At 38.0% G+C, this 26,137-nt stretch overlaps 1 non-coding gene across 1 annotated transcript; it reads right to left on the bottom strand.

The window, feature by feature from the left end:
- Positions 1-5,975: 5,975 nt before the first annotated feature.
- On the bottom strand, positions 5,976-6,082 carry LOC133803007 (small nucleolar RNA R71). The gene has a single exon (XR_009877744.1). It is a non-coding gene; the product is annotated as a small nucleolar RNA R71 (small nucleolar RNA).
- Positions 6,083-26,137: the final 20,055 nt, after the last annotated feature.

The following is a 26,137-nucleotide window of genomic DNA, read 5'->3' as shown; positions in this document are numbered from 1 at the left end:
GCAGTGAAATCGATGCCCTTCCGGCGTTATCAATATCACTCCCGCTCCAGCGTGGGATTCGTTGGATGACCCATCCGTGAATAACTTCCACGAAGGAGCTTTGTCTTGAGGCTCAGGCGCTTTAGGCTGTTCGCACTGTTCGCTGTCTGGGAGTTCGGTGAACTCTGCAATAAGGTCGGCCAAGACTTGTCCCTTGACTGCTGCTCGCGGTGAATAAGTTATGTCGAACTGCCCTAATTCGACTGCCCATTTTAATAATCGCCCAGCCGCCTCTGGCTTTTGGAGGACTTGTCGAAGGGGCTGGTCAGTTAGAACTGTAATAGGATGGGCTTGAAAGTAGGGGCGTAGCTTCCTAGAGGCCAGGATTAAGCAATATGCTAACCTCTCGATTGGTGGATATCTCAATTCTGCCCCGATCAGTCTCTTGCTAACATAGTAGACTGCTTTTTGTACGCCTTCTTCCTCTCGCACTAATACCGCGCTAGCAGCAACTTCAGTAATCTCCAGGTAAATAAACAAAGTTTCTCCTTCGATTGGCTTTGATAAGATGGGAGGTTGTGCCATATGGGCTTTTAAGGCTTGGAACGCTTGTTCGCAGTCTACTATCCATTCAAACTTCTTATTTCCCCTAAGTAGATTGAAAAAAGGGACACACTTGTCTGTTGATTTCGAAATAAATCTACTTAGGGCTGCGATTCTCCCGGTTAAACTTTGTACATATTTGATCCTTTCTGGCGACTTCATGTCGATCAGGGCTTTTATCTTGTCGGGGTTGGCCTCGATTCCTCTTGAATTTACAATAAACCCCAAAAACTTCCCTGATCCAACTCCGAAGGAACATTTGAGGGGATTTAACTTCATTTGGTATTTGTTCAATACATCAAAGCACTTTTCTAAATCCCTCACATGTCCTTCTGCCTTCTTAGACTTTACCAGCATGTCGTCTACGTATACCTCCATGTTTACTCCGATCATCTCCTTAAACATGTGGTTGACTAGTCGTTGGTAAGTCGCACCTGCGTTTTTCAGTCCGAAGGGCATTACTTTGTAACAATATAAGCCCGTATCAGTCCGAAAGCTGGTGTGATCCTCGTCGGGGGGATGCATGCTAATCTGGTTGTAGCCTGAATATGCACCCATGAACGAGAGGATCTCGTGCCCTGCAGTTGCATCGACCAGCTGGTCGATTCTTGGGAGCGGGAAACAGTCTTTTGGGCAGGCTTTATTGAGGTCTGTAAAATCCACGCAGGTCCGCCACTTGCCGTTAGGCTTGGGAACCAGCACTGGATTTGAGACCCACGATGGATAAAATGCCACCCTGATGAACCCATTCTCCTTTAGTCTTTCGACTTCTTCTTTTAAGGCTCTCGATCTGTCTTTATCGAGCAGCCTTCTCTTTTGTTGCACGGGTGGAAAGGTCTTGTCTATATTCAGGACATGGCTGATAACTGCGGGATCTATCCCAGCCATGTCTTTATGCGGTCAGGCGAAAACCTCCTGGTTCTTTCGCAAAAATTCCACCAGTGCGTGCTTCGTGGTAGGCTCTAAGTTTTTCCCAACCTTTACGACTCTGGTCGGGTCTTCTTTGTCGATTTGGACCTCCTTCAGGTCCTCGACGGGTCCAACGTTTTCTTCAAAATCCCCAAAGCGAGGATCTAAGTCTCTATCCTCACTTTGGGAAACACCCTATTTGGTGACTTCATCACCGGATTGGGCTTGTGTATCAACTGCCATTTGCAGCCTATCTGAGGTAGTGCTCTTTGACGTTCCATTCTTCGCCTTTGTGATTGAGGCGTTGTAGCACTCCCTGGCTTCCCTCTGGTTTCCCAACACGCGTCCTACCCCCGCGTCTGTTGGGAACTTCATGGCCAAGTGCCACATAGAGATGACGGCCCGTAGAACAACCAATATAGGCCTTCCAATAATGGCATTGTACGCCGAGGGACAATCGACCACTACAAAAGTGGCGAGTAATGTCCTTGTTGCAGGCGCTGTACCCTTCGTTACTGGCAGTTTGATCAATCTGGCGGGGGCGAGTCCTTCTCCAGAGAAGCCGTATATCGTCTGGTTGCAGGGCTCCAAGTCCTTAACAGACAATTTCATGCGTTCCAGTGTTGATTTATATAGGATATTTACTGAACTTCCTGTATTGACCAGTACTCTCTTCACCATCATGTTGGCCATCTAGATGTCCACGACCAGCGGATCGGAATGTGGGAACCGGACGTGTTGGGCATCGCCATCAGAGAAGGTTATCTCACCTTCCTCTGACCGAGCCTTTTTCGGTGCACGGTCCTCCACAATCATCATCTCGATGTCCTAGTCGTGGCGCAGAGTTCGAGCGTATCGTTCCCTGGCCTTTCCGCTATTTCCTGTGAGATGCGGGCCTCCACAGATGGTCAAGAGTGTGCCAGTCATGAGGGCAGGCTGTAAGGGTGGTGCGCGGGCGCCTGCTCGTTGCTACCCGGAGCTTCTCGTTGGGAATTTCCCGAGGCCCGTACGTATCTTCTCAAGTGTCCTTGTCTAATAAGGAACTTGATTTCGTCTTTTAACTGGTTGCATTCATTGGTGTCATGTCCGTAGTCGTTATGATAACGACAGAACTTAGTAGTGTCTCTTTTCGAAATATCCTTTCGAATGGGGCCAGGTTTTTTATAAGGCACACTGGAACTTGTGGCCTGATAATCCTCTCCCCGAGACTCAACGAGGGCAATGTAGTTAGTGAACCGAGGTTCATAACGATTACCCTTGGCTCGTTTATTGTCGGAGGTGGAAGGCTCGTTATACGGCCGTTTTCTACCATTCTTGCCATTGCCGTTGCTGTTGCCTTTGTCGTTGCCATTAGGTTTGGAACCATTGGCGGCTTTGGCGGGTTCGGAAGCCTTCTTATCTTTGTTTGAGGGCTTTCCATCGTCAGCAATGGCTTCTTCGAGCTTGATGTAGCGATCAGCCCGGTCCAAAAATTCTTGGGTAGTTCTCACTCCCTCCTTTCGGAGACTTTTCCAGATGGGAGAACGACGTTTAACCCCTACGGTTATGGCCATCATTTTTCCCTCGTCCCCCACAGTTTTCGCTCCAGCTGCCGCTCGCATAAAGCGCTGGATGTAGTCCTTCACTGATTCTCCATCCTGCTAGCGAATTTCAACCAGCTGGTTTGCTTCGGTCGGATGCACACGGCCTGCATAGAACTGTCCGTAAAACTCCCTTACGAACATTTCCCAGGAAACTATGCTTGCGAGAGGGAACTTAAAAAACCATTCCTACGCGGCTTCAGAAAGTGTTGCAGGGAAGATCCTGCACCGAGCGTCTTCGGACACTTTCTGAATGTCCATTTTTATTTCAAACTTATTGACATGAGACACTGGGTCTCCATACCCGTCAAAGTTTGGAAGCGTAGGCATTTTGAACTTGCTTGGAGTTTCAGCATTAACTATCCTTTGTACGAAAGGAGTGCCTTTCCTCCTATCGTGGTCGATATAAGATGTCCTTCCCCCGACCAGCTGTTGCACTGCTTGGTTGAGGGCGTCTATCTGGGCCTATACAGCGGCAGGAATCGTTGTGGCCTCTGTTGCTGGGGGGACGTTCTCGCCATGCCGCTCGCGGCGATGGTTGAGTACGTCACGCAAATCTTCGTCTCTTCTCCGCTGCTCGCTACCCCCGAGCCAGTTGAAGACATTATTTTGCCTAGGCTGCCCCCCAGCATCCCGTCTATCGGGTTGGTCATCTTGAGGTACCTGGCTCCTGCCTTTACCTCTTTCTTCATTCCTTCGGCCAGCGTTTCCCTTGCCTGAGTCGGCCTCATTATACCCATGGCCATCTCTAAACCTTGATTGGCTATGGTGGGACTGACTGTTCCCCCGATTTCTGTCCCTGGCTGAAACGTTCCGAACGTTAGAGGGTGGCCTGCGCTGGTCGTGGTGTCCTCGTGCATTATCATGTCGCGGGGGACCCTGGACCGCAAAGCCTAACTCTAAGTCCCTCCTGTTACCAGGGGGTACTGACCTCTGTTCGGTAGGTTTGGCTCATCGCCCCTACGGCATCTAGGACTACGAGGCTGATGCTCGGCCCTATTCTGCCTCTGTTGCGGGGGATTTTCGCGACCAGCTTGGGATGGTGGATGCGCCTCAGGGTCCAGTGGGACATCGTCATGGGGCGCTTGAGGCTGCTCGGGCCTTTGTGGACTCGAAGGCTGGATCGGTGGGCTTGGATTAGGACCCCTCTGGGGTGGCCCATTGACAGGTTGGTCAGGCTGCGAAACTGGTGCGGCCTAATTCCTTGCCAGCTGCAAGGCCGCCTCGAGGGCTGTCATGGCTTCGCTCTGGCGGCGATCCATCTCCGCCTGCCTTTCGCTTAATTCCGCGCGCTGCCGTTCAATCTCCTGCTGCTGCCGCGCCACAACTTCGGCAGCAGTCTCTTGACTGGCTTTCAGACTAGCCAGCTCCTCCTGCAACGTCCCCAGGGTACTCTTCAACATTGCATCATCCATTTCTTCCTCCTCAAAGTCCAAATGTGGCTCATCCTCTGCCACGCTTGCAGGGGGAGGAGGAGGTGGATTTGATGGCGCAGCAGCGGCCGCCTGTCCAGCTTTCCTTCCAGTTTTTGCCATTAGTTTTCTCAGTAATGATAAATCAAGCTCTCAATGAAAGCACCAGAATGTTGACCCAGAATTTGGTCAACTGACACGGAGTCAGAATATGCTTGATATGAATGAATGTGTTGAGAAGAACGTAATGACAAAAAAGTAATAAGAACACGATATTTTTATAGTGGTTCGGCCCCAGGATCTGGTAATAACCTACGTCCACTTAGACTGTTATTGATATAGGAATCAAAGGAGTGATCAAAGAACAAGGGCTCAATGAGTTTCACTAACCTCCGAAGAACAATACAATATTCCAAGGAGAATTACTCTAATCTCAAATAATTCAAAAGCCAAAAGTCCCCTTCCTTGAGCTATCTTTTGCTATTTATAGGCTCAAGGGGGATTACAAAAGATTGTTACAGATACTCTCCCCTGAATAATCGGATATTCTGGAGATTGTATGAGTTAAATTCGGGATTTACAAAGATCTTCACAGTAATGTTACTTTGTATGCGAAACCATCGACCAGGCTAGTCGCAGGTAAGACCGGGCGGCTTACTGCTTCTAGTGCATCCTCTAGTCGATACTCTAGCAGAGCTCTTCCAGGTGTCAGCCACGTGTCCAGGGATCACTTGCCACATCATCATTGCTAATTTTTTGGATAACATATTACTTGACACGACTACGTATACTTGCGTAAATATTTAACAGATCAAGTTTTTGGCACCGTTGCCGGGGACTAATAATCAACATCAAATATAATTGTTTTTCAATCTACTTTGGTTTTAATTTAACGTTTTCTAAATCGAGTTGCTTTTAAATTTCTCAATTTCAAGTGACCTATTTTTATGCGATGTAAGGGTTCAAAAATACTAGTACCTGTTGATCCTGAGATTGAGAAGACCTGCAAAAGAGAAAGAAAACAAAAAAGACTTGAAAAGATGGCCCAGAACGTCAATAATGTCGCTAATAACAATCTAAATCAGGGTAATGCGTGGAACGCTATAGCTGAGGCAGACTTACCCCTGAGGGACTATGTACTCCCTACTGTTACAGGGGTACATTCTAGTATTCGCCCACCTACTGTGGAGGTGAAATTTTTTTATATCAAGCCTTCGATTATCCAAATGATTCAGAAATGCGTTTAGTTTGGGGGGGGGGGGGGCTACCTAATGAGGATCTGAACCTCCATATTACCAACTTTTTGGAGCTATGTGATACTTTCAAAATGAACGGAGTAATTAATGATGCAATCCGTTTGAGGCTATTTCCGTTTTCATTGAGAGACAGGGCTAAAAGTTGGTTGATTTTGCTGCAATCCAATTCCATTCTGACTTGGGAAGACCTTGCTCAAAAATTTCTTGCTAAGTATTTTCCTCCTGCTAAATCATCACGGATTAGAGGTGAAATAAATAATTTCTGTCAATTTGAGGCGGAATCATTATATGACGCTTGGGAGAGGTTTAAAGAGCTGCTACAAAAATGTCCACATCATGGTATAGTGAAATGGATGTTGGTGCACACTATCTACAATGGACTGAGAGGAAACACAAGGAATATTATAGATGCAACAGCAAGTGGAGCATTTATGAGCAAAAGCGCTAACGAAGTTTACGAGCTTTTAGAGGAGATGGTCATGAATAATTATAATTGGCCATTTGAGCGAGAAAATAAGAAGGTGGTAGGAGTTCTAGAATTTGATCCTATTGCTATGCTCACTGGTTAAATTGCTTTGCTAACGAAACAAATGCAACAACAAAACAACATTTCAGATCAAGCGATGCAACTACAATCCGCTCCTATCAGTTGTGAGACATGTGGAGGCCCTCATCATTTTCAGCAATGTCCAGCGACGAGTTCTTATTCGGTTGATGGTATCCCACTTGAACAGGTTCGAGCCATTGGTAATTTCCCAAGGCAACTGAATAACAACCCATACCCTAACAATTATACTCCAGCATATAAAAACCATTCGAATTTGTCATGGAGTAATAATCAAGGGCACCAACCACAGTATCATCCAAATCCACCTCAATATCCTCCACATAGACCATCTTATGGGCTAAACCCAAGACCATTTTACGATACTCAAAAGCCACAAATGCCGCAACATCAACAACCACCGCCTCAAATGACTAAACTAGAGGTATTCACTGATTCCTTGAGCCAATTTATGACAAAAACCAGATCCTCTATTCGAAGCTTAGAAACACAAGTTGGCCAACTTACAAAGTTAATGGCGGATCGTAATCAAGGGGCTTTACCTAGTTCAACAGAGGTAAATCCTAAAGAGCAGTGTAAATGCAATATCCTTGAGGAGTGGGACTAAGTATGAGGGGCTTACAGTAGAAAACAAGGGCAAGAAGATAGAGGATCGACATGTCACTAGTCCAGCACAAGAGGAGGTTACTGAAGACCTTCCAAAGAAAGAGAAGCCAAAATACACTGAGCCTCCACCAAAAATTCCATATCCTCAACGATTACGAAAGGCTAATATTGACAAACAATTTTATAAAAATTTGGATATCTTTCTAAAGCTACACATTAACATCCCTTTTGCAGAGGCTTTAGAACAAATGCCAAGTTATGTGAAGTTTATAAAAGAAATTTTGTCAAGGAAGAGGAAATTAGAAGATTATGAGACAGTTGCACTAACTGAAGAGTGCAACACAATACTTCAGAATAAACTACCTCCAAAGCTTAAAGATCCTGGTAGTTTCAATATCCCATGTTCTACAGGGGGTTTAGTAGAAACAAAGACTTTATGTGATTTAGGGGCCAGTGTGAATTTAATGCCTCTATCAATCTTTCAGAATTTGAATTTGGGAGAAGCTTGGCCAACAATGGTATCTTTGTAGATGGCACATAGATCAGTTAATCACCCTCTTGGAGTGATTGAGGAGGTATTGGTAAAAGTAGGTAAATTCATCTTTCCTGCGGACTTTATTATTTTAGATATGGAGGAAGATGAAAATATTCCAATAATACTTGGACAACCATTCTTAGCGACTGGTAGGGCTTTTATTGATGTACAAAAAGGCGAGTTAAAGCTGCGAGTGCAAAAAGAGGAAGTTATATTTAAAGTTTTTGTAGCAATAGAAATTCCAACTTGTTGTAGAGTTGAAGTGGTAAACCAAGAAGGGAACAAGTTGGAAGTCTCTAAGAAAAGCTCCAGAGTTAAAACTGGAATGAGAAAGGGGTGTAACCGGTTAAAAAAATACTTTAATGAAAGGATTCGAAAGTTATATGAGTGAGGGAAAGTTCCGATAATTTCTAATCACAAGAAACAAGGGCCAACTCATGACACTATGACTCTCAAGGACGTGCGGGGAGGACTTGATCCAAGTTGAATATGAATGAAAACAAGAGTTCGACTAAAAGACATTAAAGACAACGCTCTTAGGAGGCATTCTTATGTTTATTTTTAATTTTTAATTTTATGTTATTTGTTTTCATTTTTGTTTTTTTTTATTGGAACAATGTTTTTAGAGATTTTATTTTAGTTGTTTTTAATTTTATTTTGGAAAAATTGTGTTGTAACTTGTAACTTGTGAAAAAATTGAAGTTTAGGTGGTTATAGCGCTACAACAGCCGCCGCCGTCTCAACCATTTGGGGGACCTTCGTACCAGCCTCCACAACCGCCATACTGACGTGGCTGTTCAGGTAAGTTTCTTTTCTCATTTTTTTTTATGCGGTTTCACATTGCAGACAATGTTCAATTTTAAGTTTGGGGGAGGGATTTATTTTTAGTTTTATGTTATTTGATGCGTTTTTTTCAGTTTGTTTTTTTTTTAGTTAGTTGTATTGAGTTGTGTTTTAGAGTGTGAATTAAGTTGATGATAATTGCCATTTTAATATGATTGACTGTGATGTAATATAATCCAAAGATAAAGTTGATGTGCTTCTGAAGCAATCTGTGTGCTTGGTTAGATTACTTTGTTTTTTCACTATGATTTGTTGACATTAGAGATCTATTGCTCATAAATTGCAAATGTTATAATTGAGAATTTTATGCATGTCGAATTTGGATTGTGGATTGAAAAATATTGAAAAAATTCTAGAACCTGTTTGCTTACTATTTGAGATTAAATTTGAAACAATGCACATTTAGAAAAATGATATAGGCAATTTTTGGACTGGTTGTGCCTTTCAAGCTATCCCTATTAAATTTTATCCTTAGTTAACCCTTTTTGAGCCTTGTAACTATTTTCTTATTAACATATTCTTTTGAGACTAGTTGTGAATTGGATTACTATTTACTCTTTTTGACCTTTACCATGAGCATGAAAACTATTATATGAGGTGAGTGAATGTGTAATGGGATGTATGTATCATGTGTTATTCAGAAAATTCCTTGTGATTGAGAAAAATTTTTAAAAAAAAGTGCAAAATGATTACATTCCCAAACAGTTATCTCTTGAAAAATCAAAGTTTGGGGGAGTGTATTATGAGAAAGAAAAAATAAGAATGAGCTGGTTTTGCATAGTTTTCTCAATCGTTGAAAAGAAAGAAAAAAAAATTTCAATCATTGCACAGAAAAAGGGGTAACAAGGGATGAGTGGTTTGAAATTTGCTCGGAAAGTTTGTTTAGGTTGAATGCTTGTGGTATGATTAAGCCTAAAAATATTTTTTTTTATCTACCTGTACCTAAACTTTCTATTATAACCCCTATAAAGTCCTATTGATTCTTATTTGTGCGGTTGTTTATATTAATGGAGAATAGTAAGTAGTGCATGCACATGGAATTAACTTGGTTATGTGGTTAGTTGGTGAGAATTTGATGTGCATAAAGTGGTTCAATTATTTTATTTGCAAGTTATGGGTAAATGAGCTTTAGTGTTGATAGATTGCAGTGAAGGGGTGAAGTATTTTGACTGAAAATCTAGATTAATATTTTAAATAGCATGTTGCTTTCCTGAGAATTATATGTGCATAGAAATCTTGAGTGTTGGAATTGGTTAGCTATGTCAACTTGGTTTGCTTAGGTTTAAGTTTAGTTAGATTCTTTACTCGAGGGCAAGTAAAGGATTAGTTTGGGGGAGTTTGATAAATGAGTTTTAGGCTCGTTTATGGTCTAGTTTTTAGGAAGCTTTTCATTAGTTTAGGGCTATTTGATTGTAGATTTATGCTTGTTTGTTCATGTTCCAAGTTTTTGATGCTAAGATGGTGAAAAGAGTGGAATGAAGTGAAAGTGGAAGAAAATGGAGTTATTTTGGAGAAAATCGTGTCATTAGGGAGCAAGAAGTCCAAGTAATGTTTCTGTGAATAGCGCTGCAGCGCTATCATAATGGCGCTACAGCACTAGAAAGACGACCTTAAAGCTTTTGTTTCTGTCAATAGTGCTACAAAACTAGCGCTACAGTGCTTGAAAATCCTGAAGAGTAGCGCTATAGCGCTACAATACTAGTGCTACAACGCTAGTACCTCAATTTTTGATGCAATTTGACTCTGCTAATGGCACTATCGATGCGGTTTTGAGATTTTTTAGCCATTTTTAGAAGGACAAAACGGTCTTTTCACTTGGGAGCATTGGAAAACTATTTAATGGACATTAATCTGCAAATTTAGAGGCAGTTTTAGTTTTATAAACCCTAGATCTAGAAAAGATTGTTGTAATTAGATTTCTTTTTCTGGTTTATGACTTTCTAAATTTCTTCTTCATCTGAATTCTTTAGGTTATTTTCTATGAACAATTATTTGAATTTTATTTTCATTATATTATCTATGAACTAAATCTTTTATCTAGGGATTATTGTAGTCACTTGAATTTCAATTTAATTTTACGATGATGTTCTATTGATACTTCTTCTCTATTCTAATTTATATGATGTTTGCTTAATGCTAGTAAATACTTGATCGCTATTTACTTGATTTAATGGTTTTGATTCAAAATTCAAAAGATGAGAATTGAATATGCTATCATTATATAGACATAGGTTGCATATTGGACGAAAGTACCTGTATGACTTGTGTAGTAATTAGGTTTTCATGCTTAATGTCTTTTATATGTTTAATTTTATCACATAAATGTAGAAAACCTGCATATAGGCTGAGATCTTATATCTTGAAAAAGAATAGGAATCGATTATGTTAACCTGCTATTAGAATAAGAAGAAGACATTTAGAATTTATTAGTAAAATTAATATAATGAAAAATTGATGAAATTAATTCCTAGGCTTTTTATTATTGATTCTTAATTTGTTGATTTATTATTCTGTTTATAGTTATTTAATTTGTGTTCATAGTTTAGAATCATTCATCTTTATTTTAATCACCAAATAGAAAGTGAAAAATGATTATTGGTAATTAGTTAATAGTCTCCGTGGGACAATCTCTGTTCTTACAGACTTTATTACTTGACACGACTACGTATACTTGCGTACAGATTTCACAGATCACCCAAGAATGGTAATAACCTACATCCACTTAGATACTTTTATTTATTTAGAAGTCTCAAACCCCTGATCAGATGCGTAGGATCAAATGAATTTTGTGAGTTTGAGATAATACAAGGTCTGTGTATAAAAGCACCTAAAATAGTAAATTCTGTAGAGGTTAAAGAATTACAGCGTAAGAAACAGTGATTCCCTTAGACCTCTATTTATAGGCTTAGGAATGTACATAAATGGGTTGTTGGCCTTACCTGATTTACATAATAAATATAAATAAAATAATGCAAGATAACTAAATATCTAGTTTTAACTAACTCTAAGCATTCTTTGTGTATTATCTAACCAACCTTGATCAAGTAGGCATCGACCAGCCTAGTGAACAATTCCACGAATAACATTTAAGTGAGTCTGCATCAGTGACAAAATGACTCCTTGAATCTTTTCTTGTTTTCTGGTTAAGGGTCAATGAGACTCTTACTGACTAGGCTGCCATTTGAACCGCCACGTAACTGAACTCCTTGCCACATCATCAAGCTTGTTTTTGGGTGAAACATTTGCCCCCAAAGTTTATTATATGCGAACAACATTTGATAAACATTTTTTAACAGAATATTCCCTTCAACCAACCCCACCTGAATTGTCCTTTCAGTCGTCCTTTCACTTGTCTTGAAAAAGCAAACATCAACCTGACGCATTGCCCTAGGTGAAAATTGATGGTTTCCCATTTTTCAGGACTTTGAAAAGACACATTTCTAATCCTACCTTTTGACCTGCCCTACTCGAGTGTATAAATTCCCCTCCTTCCTTTTTTTTTTTTACATTTTCTTTCTCTTTCCTCAAGAACATCATAAATTTTCAAGATTGAAGAACTTCTCAAGCAATCCGAAGGAAATACTCACACAAATCCATCGATCTCCTCTACAATCTCTGCTCCAAGTAAGTTTTTTCACCTTTCCTCTTGTTTTCGAGCAATTTATTCTTATAATCATGCATGATTATTGTTATTTTTTTTAATTTGTAAATTTTGTGAAAAAATCGATGGGTGTTCTTGAGATTTTTTGAAATTTCGGCAAATGGGGTATGTAATTTGAGGTTTAGGAAGTACAATGTACTTTATAGGACATAAAAAAATTAGGTAGGCATAACTATGGTAGAATTAAAGTTTTTAGACCCAAAATTGAAGTATAAATTTGATTTTGAACACTTCGGAAAAACCAGGTTTTTCCGGCCTTTCTGAAAAATGAAAAGTTTTCTTAAAAAACTTTTCATTTTCACTTTTTGATCTGAAATCTTCACTGGTCATATGTTCCAATTTGTTTGTCTTTAAATATTGCTGGTGGGATAAAATCTTGTGTTTATATAGAGTAGCCTTTATTTTCTTCTTTGTTTTATTCCTTCTATTGGTCGTAGATTCTCACTTCCCCTTCTTCATCTTAGATATTCATGCAAGACTATTGGGGAGGTAAAAGGCCAATAGAAGAATACCTCTTAGATTTGTTGTTCGAGGATACAGAGTAACCTGCCCTTCCAATTTCTTAAACTATAGTCCTTGCACCAACCCCTACTACTACTCCACCAAGGCACAGGACTTCAACACGCAAAACTCCCATGGTCAGAGTAAAGAAAGTGGCCCAGAGAAACAAAAAGGACCCCCACGTTGGTCGACATGCGGCCAACTCGAAGACATCCAAAACAATCCCTCAATCAGTTGAAGAAGAAGTTTATGTGCTGGTACTCACCAAAACTATTTCTAAGGTTGGCATCCAAAATGATCACATCCCATGGTACATAGCCCCGCCCAATGTTCTCTCGAGCAACGGAATAACCCTGTACAAGCCTTCTCCCAATCAAAAGGCCAATGTTCCTAGAGGTGCTTACAGTGCCTGGTCGATGTATAACATCGTGGCAGGAGCAACCCTTCCTCTCCATGATTACTTCAAAGGGGTAGCTAATTATTTTGACATAGCTCCCTTTCAAATCTCCTTGAATGGGTATAGAGTGTTAATCTATACCCTATATTCTTACTTTGTCTACTTAAATAATTGAGAGCATAATCATGATTTTAATAAATTTTATGTGATTTAATATTATATATGCTTGCTTAATTTTTAAGATAAAAATTAAAATTGAAATTGACTTTATCTTAGAACTTGTTTGCTTATTTTTTGAGATAAAATCCTAGATAATACATGCTTAGGAAGATGATTTAGGCAATTCTTGTAACGCCCCATGTCACTATGGCTGCTTCCTGGAATTTAAGAGTCGGCTTATATCAGCACATGTACTCAGCTTACCCTTAGAGGACGAGCAGTTTATGGTTTACTGTGATGCGTCAAAACAAGGGTTGGGATGTGTACTGATGCAGTCTGGTAAGGTGATAGCCTATGCCTCTAGGCAACTGAAAGTTTATGCTTTCTTGTTTGGGGAGTTATGTCCTACATAGCTCTTCTTACTGGGCGTTAGCTCACGGGTACTTTGTGTGTAGGTAAAGGCAAAGCAAAGCAGTGAGTGGTGCGAGCTCGAGGCATGGACGAGACATGTTAGAGGCTGGGCTCCAGTTATTTTATGTTTTTAGAAATAAATGTTATGTTTTTAAATTTTCAGACTTGAACGGTTATTTTCTTTATGTTGTTGTTATTAAACCTAGCGTCCAACATTTTTATTTTTAAATAATGAGATCTCATTGTCTGTTTAAATTTTAAATAAATATTTTCTCTTAGTGTCTTAAAGTATTTATTGTTTATTATTTTTAAATGGACTCCCTAAGTAACGTCTCGGGAAATTGGGACATTACAGTATGGTATCAGAGCAAAACGATCCTAAAGAATCTGTTATAAGCCCTAACATGTAAAGTTCATTGCCAAGGACGAGCTCGACTCACTGTACTGTAAGCGGTTAAAGATTACTTAAGAATTTTTGCTTTTTGACTATGCACATTTACGTACTTAGCGTTCTCTTATAATGATCTCTTTACCGCAATAATTCATTTTCATTATAAGTTATTTACGTGTGTGGTTTAGGAAATTGAGAATGCTCCCTCGTAGATCAGTCAGAGTAGGACGTGGTCGAGGTAGGGGGAGAGCAGTAGTGAATGCAACACAGCCCAAACTGCCACAAGGATGGGAGGAACGTTTTGCGAGAATGGAAGAGACCATTCAAAGACAAAACATAGAGATCAATTAACTGAGGTAGCAAGTTGGGCCACCTGTAAGGTTTGAAGTACCAATGGTTAGGCAGCCACCTACCATTGTAAGGTTACCAGTTGCGGAGAATCGTATGGAACCTTTGTTTGAAAGGTTTCGAAAGCAACACCCACCAGTGTTTGAAGGTAGCATCGATCCAATCCAGGCAAAGGAGTGGATCAGTGGGATGGAGAGGATCTTGAACATGATGGGAGTTCAAGGCAATGAACGAGTGGTGTGCGCATCTTTCATGCTGAGAAAAGATGCTCAGATTTGGTGGGAGGTGGTGGAGCAATCACGGGATGTTAACACTATGGATTGGGACGGATTCAAACAGGTGTTTAATGATAAATACTACAATTCAGTCGTGTTACCAGCAAAAATGGATGAATTTACCAAGCTAACTCAAGGTAATCTCTCGGTGACAGAATATGCATAGAAGTTCGATCGGTTGGCGAAGTTTGCCAAGGATCTTGTACCTACTGACAAGGTACAAGCAAACCGATTTGTGAGAGGTCTGAAACCAATGATAGCTCGAGATGTGGAGATTGTTTCTAGAGGTGTTTTCACCTATGCTGAAGTGGTGGAAATGGCTCTTACGGCTGAAAGAAGCGAAGAGAGAATCTAGAAAGATAATGCTGCTAGAAGGGATGCCAAGAAGAGTGGGGCAGCCACCTCCAATGACAATAGGAAAAGGGGACAGGACCAGCCAAGCCAAGCCAGAAATGATAAATGACCCAAGCCCAACAATGACAATCGTCCTGGTGGAAATGGTGGCAGAAACATTCCACCTTGCCCTAAGTGCACAAAACGCCATTTTGGTGAGTGCAGAGCTGGAGTTTGCTACAAATGTGGGAAGGAAGGTCACGTGAAGCGTATTTTTCCAACATGGGAACAATCTGGCAATATGGAAGAACAGAAGAAGGATGACAAGTACGTCCCAGCCAGAGTCTTCACCATCACCCAAGCTGAAGCTGAGGCAAGTCCTTCCGTCATAACAGGTCAGATCCATATGGCCAATATCACATGTAAAGTTTTATTTGATTCTGGTGCATCACACTCTTTTATTTCTAGTAGAACTGTAAATGTTGTAAATGCACCTAGTGAATTATTTAATGTGGGGTTTGGGACTATGTTACCTTCCGGGGAAATTGTAATATCTAAAAATTGGGTTAAAGCTGTACCTTTATGGATAGATGGGAGGGAATTGTATGTAGACCTGATTGTATTAGATTTGTCTGATTTTGATGTAATTTTGGGGATGGATTTTCTTTCCAAATACGGAGCATCTATTGACTATAAACGCAAGAAAGTGGTCTTTGCACCAGAAGGCAGAGATCTATTTGAGTTCGAAGGCATAAGCAAGAAATCCAGAACTCCTATCATATCAGCGATGAAAGCTAGAGAAATGTTGCAACACAGATGTTTGGGGTATCTCGTGAACATGGTCAATGAAACCGAAGAGACAGAAAGGAGACCTGAAGAGACAAGAGTTGTAGCTGAGTTCCTCGATGTTTTTCCAGAAGAACTGCAAGGTTTACCTCCGCACAGGGAGGTAGAATTTGTAATTGATCTGATGCCCGGGACAACGCCAGTATCTCGAGCACCATACAGAATGGCACCAGCTAAATTGAAAGAGCTTAAAACTCAATTGGAGGAATTACTTAACCTGGGGTTCTTCAGACCGAGCTATTCTCCTTGGGGCGCACCAGTTCTTTTTGTCAAGAAGAAAGATGGGTCTATGAGGATGTGTATTGATTATCGGGAGCTGAATAAGGTCACAATAAAGAACAGATATCCTTTACCGAGAATCGATGATCTATTCAACCAGCTTTAGGGGACCAAGGTGTTTTCGAAAATTGATCTTCGGTCGGGATACCATCAGTTGAGGATCAAGAATGATGATATACCAAAGACAGCCTTCAAAACCAGGTACGGGCATTACGAATTTCTGGTGATGTCGTTTGGACTCACAAATGCCCCAGCAGCTTTTATGGACCTCATGAACAAGGTTTTCAAGGTGTACTTGGATCAGTTTGTCATTGTGTTCATATATGATATATTGGTCTAGTCCAAGACAGAAAAAGAACATGAGGAGCATTTATGTATAACCTTGCAACGATTGAGACAGCATCAGCTATATGCCAATTACAAGAAGTGTGAGTTCTGGTTATCTGATGTTGGTTTTCTGGGTCATATTGTCACCGATGGAGGAGTGAAAGTAGATCCTGCAAAGATTGCTGCAGTGAAAGAATGGCCAAGACCAAAGAATGCCTCAGAAGCCAGAAGTTTTCTGGGTTTGACAGGCTATTATAGGAGGGTTGTCGAAGGGTTTTCGAAGATAGCAGCACCGATGACAGAATTGACAAGAAAAAATCTGAAGTTCACCTGGTCAGATAAATGCGAGCAGAGCTTCCAGGAATTGAAGAGTCGGCTTATATCAGCACCTGTACTCAGCTTACCCTTAGAGGATGGGCAGTTTGTGGTTTACTGTGATGCGTCAAAACAAGGGTTGGGATGTGTACTGATGCAGTCTGGTAAGGTGATAGCCTATGCCTCTAGGCAACTGAAAGTTTATGTTCTCTGGTTTGGGGAGTTATGTCCTACATAGCTCTTCTTACTGGGCATTAGCTCACAGGTACTCTATGTGCAGGTAAAGGCAAAGCAAAGCAGTGAGTGGTGCAGACTCGAGGCATGGACGGAACATGTTAGAGGCTGGGCTCCAGTTATGTTATGTTTTTAGAAATAAATGTTATGTTTTTAAATTTTCAGACTTGAACGGTTATTTTATTTATGTTGTTGTTATTAAACCTAGCGTCCAACATTTTTATTTTTAAATAATGAGATCTCATTGCCTGTTTAAATTTTAAATAAATATTTTCTCTTAGTGTCTTAAAGTATTTATTGTTTATTATTTTTAAATGGACTCCCTAAGTAACGTCTCGGGAAATCGGGGCGTTACAATTCTTTGGAACGATTCAGCCTTTCAAACCAACCGTGATTTATTGAATCCTTAGTTACCCCATTTTGAGCTTAATGTGAATATTTTTGTTATTTGACACTTATTTTGAGCTTATTTGAAACTTAGTTATTTTCCTTTCGCTTTGGTGTATATCATGAGCATATGAAAAGTAATTGGGAGATGATTTGTAATGGGGTTTAGTTTTGGAAATTGGTGTCAATAGGAGAAGAAAAATTGAGAGAGAAAGAAAGAAATAAAAATATTGAAAATGAAATACACTTCAAATTACAATATAAAGAAATAAGTTTGGGGGAGTGTAGTATCATTAGAAAAAAATGAAATGAAAAAAAGGAAAAGAAAAAAAATCATGTTTATGAATTCTCTCTTAAAGCAAGAAAGATTGGAAAATTTGGGATTGTTTTGTTATAAAATTGGTTTGTTTGGTTTGTATGCTTATGGTATATTTGAGCCTAAATGAATTTTTCATCTACCTTTACTTAAGCCATTCCATTATAAGCCATGAAAGTCCTATTGATTTTTGAGCACGTGTTGTCTACATTTGTGGAGATTAGTAAGTATAGGAAGCTTATGAGATAATGATTGATTGTAATGAAAAAAAATTGTGAGCATGAATTGATTCAAATGCATTTTATTTGTTAATCATGATTATGAGAGCTTTTATTTTTGTTTGGATTTAAGTGAATTGGAAAAATATTTTGACTGAAATTCTAGATTATTGGTTGATTTTCCTGAAGATTATATAAGCATGTTATTCATAATATTTTGAGGCTTAAATTATTGTTACGGGATTTGAAATTCAAATAAAGATATTTTGGAGCATTATCAAATAACAAGGGAAACATCTAGAATTATTTTCACAACCTTATCACTATAAAAAGAATATTTTAGACTATTTTAGATCTCTCTCTTCTTTCTCTTACTCCTCTCACTTTCTTCTCTTTCTATTCTTTTTCACAAACTAATTTCTTGTTTAGAGTGTTAATGGATTTTTCTTGAAACCTTATGATTATCGAATGCAGTTTTTATGAATTTCCTATCAATATTGTGAATTGTTTGACTTGTGTTTAATGTTTGTGATTAATTGGCCACTAATTGGTGATTTATATAATTTTAACCTGAGATCTGAGAAGTGAAGAATAAATATGTTATAGTCAAATAATCATAAATTTATATTCGATGAGTGTACCTGTATGATTTATGTAGCTGAGGGGTTACGTGTTTAATGCCCGCGATATGTTAATTTACCACAGAGATATAAGAGATTTGCTTATTGTAGAGAGTTATAAATCCTAGTAAGAATATAATTTACAATTGTAATCTGCTATCACGATAGAGATAGGAATTCTTAAATTCATATTAGAGAGGCATGTGTGGATAGTTGATGAAGTTAAAAACTCTATATCTTTATCCATTGAATCAATATATTTATTATTGAGTCATCTATTGTTCTATTTTATTGTTTTATTCCTTTAGTTTAGTGAATTCTCTACTCATTATTCGTCAAATCAATTAGAAATATAGATTGATTCTTGGTAATTAGTAACAGTCCTCGTGGGAACGATACTCTACTTGTTATTTTATTACTTGTTACGATTGTGTATACTTGCGTACATAATTTCCGCAACGGAGATGGCCCACTCCTACTCCACATGAGATCAATAACTTATTTGATCTCAAGTCGAACACAAACCACAACAACTCTAGGTTCTTTCATTTTTATCACAAGAAAACTCAGGCACCTTCTTGACAGATACTACTTACAAATCCAAAGTGGGAAAATACTATCAAGAGCATTTCCTCACGACTGATCTAGTCACGGATAACTAGTCCTTCACTTGGGGAGGTAATTTTCTTCTATCATGATCCTTTGTACTCCTGGCTGAATCTTTCTTTGTCTTATATATTAAAACCTAAAAGGCAGTATAAAATCAATGCGGAAAAATCATCACAAATCCACTTGTGAAAAAGCAAGAATCATTATATAACCAACACTTCAATCCAAATTTTCATCCAAAAAAAAAAACACAACAATCTCTGTCCAAACTCACAACATAAAATGCACAAACTAGCCCTAAAATCAAACCACTAGCAGCTATTAAATTCCAAATTTTTTCCAAACTCGATGCACCAAATTTCAATGAAAACCCACAACATAAATTCGAAGCACAACTTTAAACCAGACAACAAATTTGAAATAAAAAAAAGAAACACTATGCATAACCATCTATCATGTCCAAAAGAGTGTCGTTTGACAATAAACATAATGAGGGACAACTGACAAATACTTTAATCAACATTTCAAATATGATCAATAAACCTTTTCAAATTCCAAGCTTTAATCCAAACATAATATTTTCTAAATTTTCATTTTACAATCAACCCGCCCCTCCCCCTCTCTTTTTTTTTTTTTACTCGAAAGCATCTTAACCTTCTCATATTGGTCAAATTAAACTTCAATCAAGAGATAAAATTACTTATAGCTAAATTGGAAATTACTTCAACTTCTATAAACCCATTTCTTTGGTTCAACCATTATCCTAACAAAAGCTATAATCAAAGTTCCTAAATTTCATAGTTTCTATAGAAATTAGTTAAGCACAACTAATGCAAAAACCTATAACAAAAGAAAACGGTTATGCCCAACTAAAATTACACAAGCTAAAAACATTCAACAACTCAACATGAATTGAAGAACTCCACCAAGCCGGACAATACAACATACGTCGCTCGAAACACATTGACCCCGACACCAGTGACCCAAAGTGCCCACGCGACCTTCAACCCAAAATCAGGAATGTACTCCAACAACGCTACAAAATAATCATCTTCTCAAACGACATCTGTAGTTGTCGAGGGAGGGAAACTTACTCACTTATCTTAAGATTTTTTAAGTTAAAAAAAATGAAGAACCCACGAAGGGGTCTAGAGACACGGTAGTTAGTTAAAGGGTAAACAATTGGGGTATTTTTGTATTTTTGCACCACTAAGGCTTTAACTGAAAGCTAACCGTTCAACCCAAAAAGTGTCCACATCGATCAACCCAAAATTACTGAAGGACTAAGTCCTTCAAAACCAACATAGATAAATATATATTATTAATTTGTAAAACTAATTCTATAGAAATAACAAACAATTAAATTAGAAGAGGGAGTATTATGCTATACTTACTTCTAGGTCTTATAACTACTAGGTTGTTTTGAAGTAAACAACTTTGAATTTCTTATTCTGGGCAATGGTAGTGGCGTAGCAAAACTAAGCAATTTTGGAGACTCAGAAGAGATAATGATATTGAATGCCATATCTTCCTAGCTCTTTGCAAATATATAAATATATATATGTATAAAGGCTTTGGATGTAGTCACGTTTTTCGCAATTTGCATGACTGGTCACACAAAAAAATAATAATAAACAATTACTGTGGGGGCCACATATTAATAAAATAACAATTTTGCAAATGTACTTGAGCCTCATAAATTACTCTGACACAGTAGAAATTTAGTCTGACACGCTACTTTTGACCTGCTATAGCAGGTGACACTTACTGGTTGTTTTGGCGGTAAAAGAAAAGGGCGTGCTAGCAGGGCTAATATTGTAATTTTACATGTCTTTTACATGGATAAAATCGTACTCTTATCCAATTTTGGGTGTGATAGTAATATATTTAATATGATAAAATGAAGGTTATTCTGACGTAATATAAGATTTATAGAGTGATTTTAAAAACATACTGCGTAACGCAGGTGGACTAGTAGAGAATGTATTCCAGGGGTAATATTCTTTGTTAGTACGTGTAATGTAGATTGTTGGAAGCTGGTGTCTTTGAAAAAGGGTCGGGCTGGAGTATGGGCTTCTACTAAATTGTAAAAGTGTCATTTTTCATGTTTTGGGCCTTATTTTTGCCATTTTCTTTAATTTATTTTTTATATTTGTTCCTTTTCTATTTTTCTTCATTTAAATACTTCTAAAAGTACAATTAATTCCTGCAAAATTAACTTAAATGAAATTATAATTAAATATTTTCATTTAAAAAATGTATCCCATTATAGTAATAAAAATTAGTTGAAACTTAATTAATCTTATTATTAAAGAACATAAAATATGAATTTTCTAGTATTAATCAATGATGTAGTAATAGTAGCGACATTTGCTAATCATGTGTCATTTTGTACCAATTCAATGGTTGAAACCCCACAAGCGATATTCCACAATCAAGAACTTCACTAGCCACATCTGATTTGTACTCACAATTCGCATCCTCCAAGTTAATCCTATATTATTTGAGAACTAACTTAGGTAACCATCCACTAATTAGGTTACTAAGCATAAGATTTGACACATTTCATTATGTCTAGTGTCACTAATTGTACTAACATCTTTAAATATTGTATTTAGTCACTCGAGGACCCTACTAAAACGGAAACCACACCATTGATACTTAGAGTTTGCAACCTTTAATCTAATGCATTATTGTTTGAGAACTAACATAGGAAACTATCCTCGAATGAAGTTATTAGGTATGAAATTTGAAACGTTTGAATATGTGTTGTGTCAGTAATTGTACTAACATCCCCTAATATCCCGTTTAGACACTCGGGAGCCCTACTAATGAATAAACCACATCATTTGTACTCACAAATCGCAACCTCCAAGGTAATCTCTCAAAATTTGAGAACTTATTTGGTAACTTTCTACTAATTGGGTTACTGTGTATGAGATTTGAAACATTTGACTATGTCTAGTGTCACTAATTATACTAACATTGCTTAATATCCCACTTTGTCGATCGAAAGTGCTACAAATGAGGAAACCCCATCATTGGTGCTAATAATTCACAACATCCAAGCTAATATATCATAATTTGGTAACAATTCACTAATTAGGTTACTAGTATGAGAATTGAAACATTTGACTATATCTAGTATCTTTAATTGTATTAATATCCCCTAATATTCCACTTAGTCAATCAAAAGCCCTATCAATGAGAATACCAAATCAATTTTACTCACAAGTCACAATCTCTAAGCTAATCTCTTGCAATTTGAAAACTAATTTGGTAACGATTAGGTTACGATGTACAAAATTTGGAACATTTGACTATGTCTAGTATTACTAATTATACTAACACCCTCCAATATCCAACTCAACAACTCGACATCACTACTAAAGAGGAAACAACATCATTTGTACTAAAGAGGAAACGACATCACTTGGCATCCCTACTAAAAAAGAATCCACATCGTTTGTACTCGTAATTCACAACATCCCACCTAGTCTCTCACAATTTGGTAACAATCTACTAATTAGGTTTCTAGGTATGAGTTTGAATCATTAAATTATGTCTAGTGTCTCTAATTATGTTAGTATCCCTGAATATCCAACTTAGTCAATCGAAAGCCTCACCAATGAAGATACCAAATCATTTTGAACTCACAAGTTGCAATCGTAAAGCTAATCTCCCGCAATTTGAAAACTAATTTGGTAACCATTAAGTTACAAGGTCCAAAAAATCGAAACATTTGACTATGTATAGTGTTACTAATTATACTAACATCCTCTAATATCCAACTCAGCCACTCAACATCCCTACTTAATAGGGAACCACATCATTTGTACCCATAATTCGTAACATCCAAGCTAATTTCTCTTAATTTGATAAATAATCTTGTAACCATCCATTAATTAGGTTATTGGGACTAATATCTTACTTAGTAACTTGATAGCCATAGTGTTCCAACATCAAGATTTTTACTAACCAAGTGTGTTCTTACTTGTAGTTAGTGGTGAAAGTGGTGTCCAGTGTCACTACATGGTTACTAGGTGTGAGGGTGAGATTTGAAACTTGACTATATCGAGTGTCACTAATCGTACTAACATAACTAATATCCCACTTAGTCACTCAGTAGCTCTCCCACGTCAAGTGTCACTAGCTGTACTAACATAACTAATATCTTACTAGGCATAGTATTGTGAATATTTTACTATGTATAGTGTCACTAATTGTAATAATATCCTCTAATATCATACTTAGTCACTCAGAAGCCCTACTAATGAGGAACCACATCATTTGAATTCACAAATCGCAACACCAACCTAATTTTCACAATTTTAAAACTAATTTGGTAACCATTTACTAATTAGGTTACTAAGTGTTAGATTTGAAACATTAGACTATGTTTAGTGTTACTAATTGCACTAACTCAAGAACTAATTTAGTAACAATCCACTAATCAGGCTACTAGTTGTGATATTTGGAGAAATTTAGTGTGTTTAGTGTTACTAATGGCCACCTGGGTGCCCTACTAATGAGGAAACCAAATCATTTGTACTCACAAATCACAACCTCCAAGATAATCTTTCACAATTTGAGAATAATTTTTGTAACATTTTATTAGTTAGGTTGTGAGGTACAAATTTAGAATATTTGACTGTTGTGCTAACATCCTTTAATATCCTACATAGTCACTCAAAAACCCTATTAAAAGGGAAACCACATCATTGGTACACACAGTTTGCAACCTCCATGCTAATTCAATTCATTTGTACTCACAAATCACAATCTCCAAGCTAATCTCTCACAATTTGAAAAATAATTTGGTAATCATTATGTTTCGAGGTACGAAATTTAGAACATTTGACTATGTCTAGTGTCACTAATTATACTAACATCCTATAATATCCAACTCAACCACTCGATAATCCTAATTTTATAATTATTCTTTATAAAATTAATTGTTTAGAATAATATATATGTATTTTTTTTCTTCTGATTTTTATATCCCACTTAGTCACTCGGGGGCCCTATTAATGAAGAAACCAAATCGTGTGTACTCACTAATCCAAACCTCCAAGTTAATCTCAGTTATTCCCAGTTCCAGTAGGTACATTTCTCGTAGGGTTATCCCTAGCAGTGTTATGAGTGTTTCCCCCAGGTCGACCGTTGCCGGTATTTGTCCTGGGCCTCGGTTGAACATGCTAGACCCTTTGTTCGACCATTTTGGTAGTCGTACTCCCTCGGAGTCATCCTCTAGTCCTTTGGGGTGGTGCCTATACTTCAGCGACTTGCCTAGACAATTCCTTATTTCGCCGGGTAGCCTCGGCCAACTGTTCACACAATTTGTGATTCTCCAATTCCACAATTGGTAAGTACCTTTTAGGATTATAATACAAATCCTTGTCGAGTATGGGGGTCTAAACAGGTTGCCCCCTGGAGGCTGATGATGCACTCCCCTCATCAAGGCTCTGATCTACCATGGGCTGCTTCCCAGGCCTCCGTGGGTGGTTCTCAGACTGAGGAGTACGCTCCTCGGGGATTTGGGGTAATGGTCGCCCACTAGTTTCATGGATATTCACAACGACCATCGATGATGTGCAAGAGGTTTTGATTAAACAATACAATGATTTGCTTAATGCTCTCAACAGAAGCACCAAATTGTTGACGTCATTTTTCGTCAACTTAATTATGAAGAGCACTAAACAAGAATGTAGAAAACATAGAATAATTCAGAGGTATTTTACGTGGTTCAGTTGTTAAAATCTGCCTAGTCCACGAGTCACTGTTATTATCATTACTCTCTCAAAGCATTGAATCAAAGCAATTTGGCAGAGTTTTCTCCAGTACAATTTGTGTGTCAATACAAATGAATTAGACTAGGCTATTTATTGACCTGACCGTGAGAATATCTTCCCCCAATTTAGGGAAGTTACAATCAAGAGTTCAAATTCAAATATTTGCATTAATAATATTAATAAAATGCACTAAATAAGTAATATCCCATGATAAAAGGGATTTAATGCACGGTAATAACGAATCCCTACGAAATAGGGATTTCCTAATAGCCTTTCCGTGTGACAAACACGTGATTGAGCTCGATTGTTGTGCTGAAACACTTTCGAGACTAGCCAAGCTTCGAGCTCATCGTTCCAGTCGTAGCATCCTCCTCATCCACTAATTCGGTCGAACTCATTCCTCGGAGAAGGTTGATGTCTTCGAGCCTGTAGCTCAGGCTCGAACACTGCGACTCATGCTCGAGTGTTCATATTATTTTGACCATGTTTAGTGTCACTGATTGTACTAACATCCCTAATATCTCACTTAGTCGCTCTAGAGCCCTACTAATGAGGAAACAACGACATTTGAACAATCTACTAATTAGGCTACTAGGTAACCATTTACTAATTAGGCTACTAGGTATAAGACTTAAAACATTTAACTATGTATTTTGTCATTAATTGTACAAACATCCTCTAATATCCTACTCAACCACTCGAAATCCATACTAAAAAGTAAACCACATCATTTATACTCATAATTCGCAACATCCAAGATAATCTCACAATTTGAGAAATAATTTGGCAACAATCCACTTATTAGGTTACTAGTTATGAGATTTGCAACATTCGACTATGTCTAGTGTCTCCAATTGTATTAGGATCCCCTAAAATCCCACAGTCAATCGAAAGGCCTACCAAAATAGAATATCAAATCATTTGTACTCACAAATCGCAATCTCCAAGCTAATCTCTCGGAATTTGAAACTCATTTGGTAACCATTATGTTACGGAGTATTAAATTCGAAATATTTGGCTATGTCTAGTGTTACTAATTATACGAACATCCTGTAATAATATCCAACCCAGCCACTCGACATCCCTAATTTTATAACTATTCTTTATAAAATTATTTGTTTAGAATATTACAAATATATATTTTTAAAAAACATGAGTTTGGATAATTGTGAAGAAATGTAACAATTTGTTTTTTTTCTTTCAAATATTAGAATAAGTATTTATAATTTATTAAAATTTTTAGGTAATATATAAAAAAATTTCTAATAAATTATAGTATGTTACATAAATAATTTGTAAGTTTATTTGTTTAATGTTTTATGCTACTTTCTCATAAAAAAAAAGAATGCCACAAACTAAAAAGAATATATATTTTAAACTTTTAGTTGTGTTGCCAAATAATAGGCGGGAAGAAATTTGAGATGCCCGCC

The sequence above is a fragment of the Humulus lupulus genome, chromosome 9 (genome assembly GCF_963169125.1).
Source record: "Humulus lupulus chromosome 9, drHumLupu1.1, whole genome shotgun sequence".
In the NCBI taxonomy this organism is placed as follows: Eukaryota; Viridiplantae; Streptophyta; class Magnoliopsida; order Rosales; family Cannabaceae; genus Humulus; species Humulus lupulus.
Note: the sequence above shows the minus strand (reverse complement) of the source record. Positions and strands in the feature narration are given on the sequence as shown.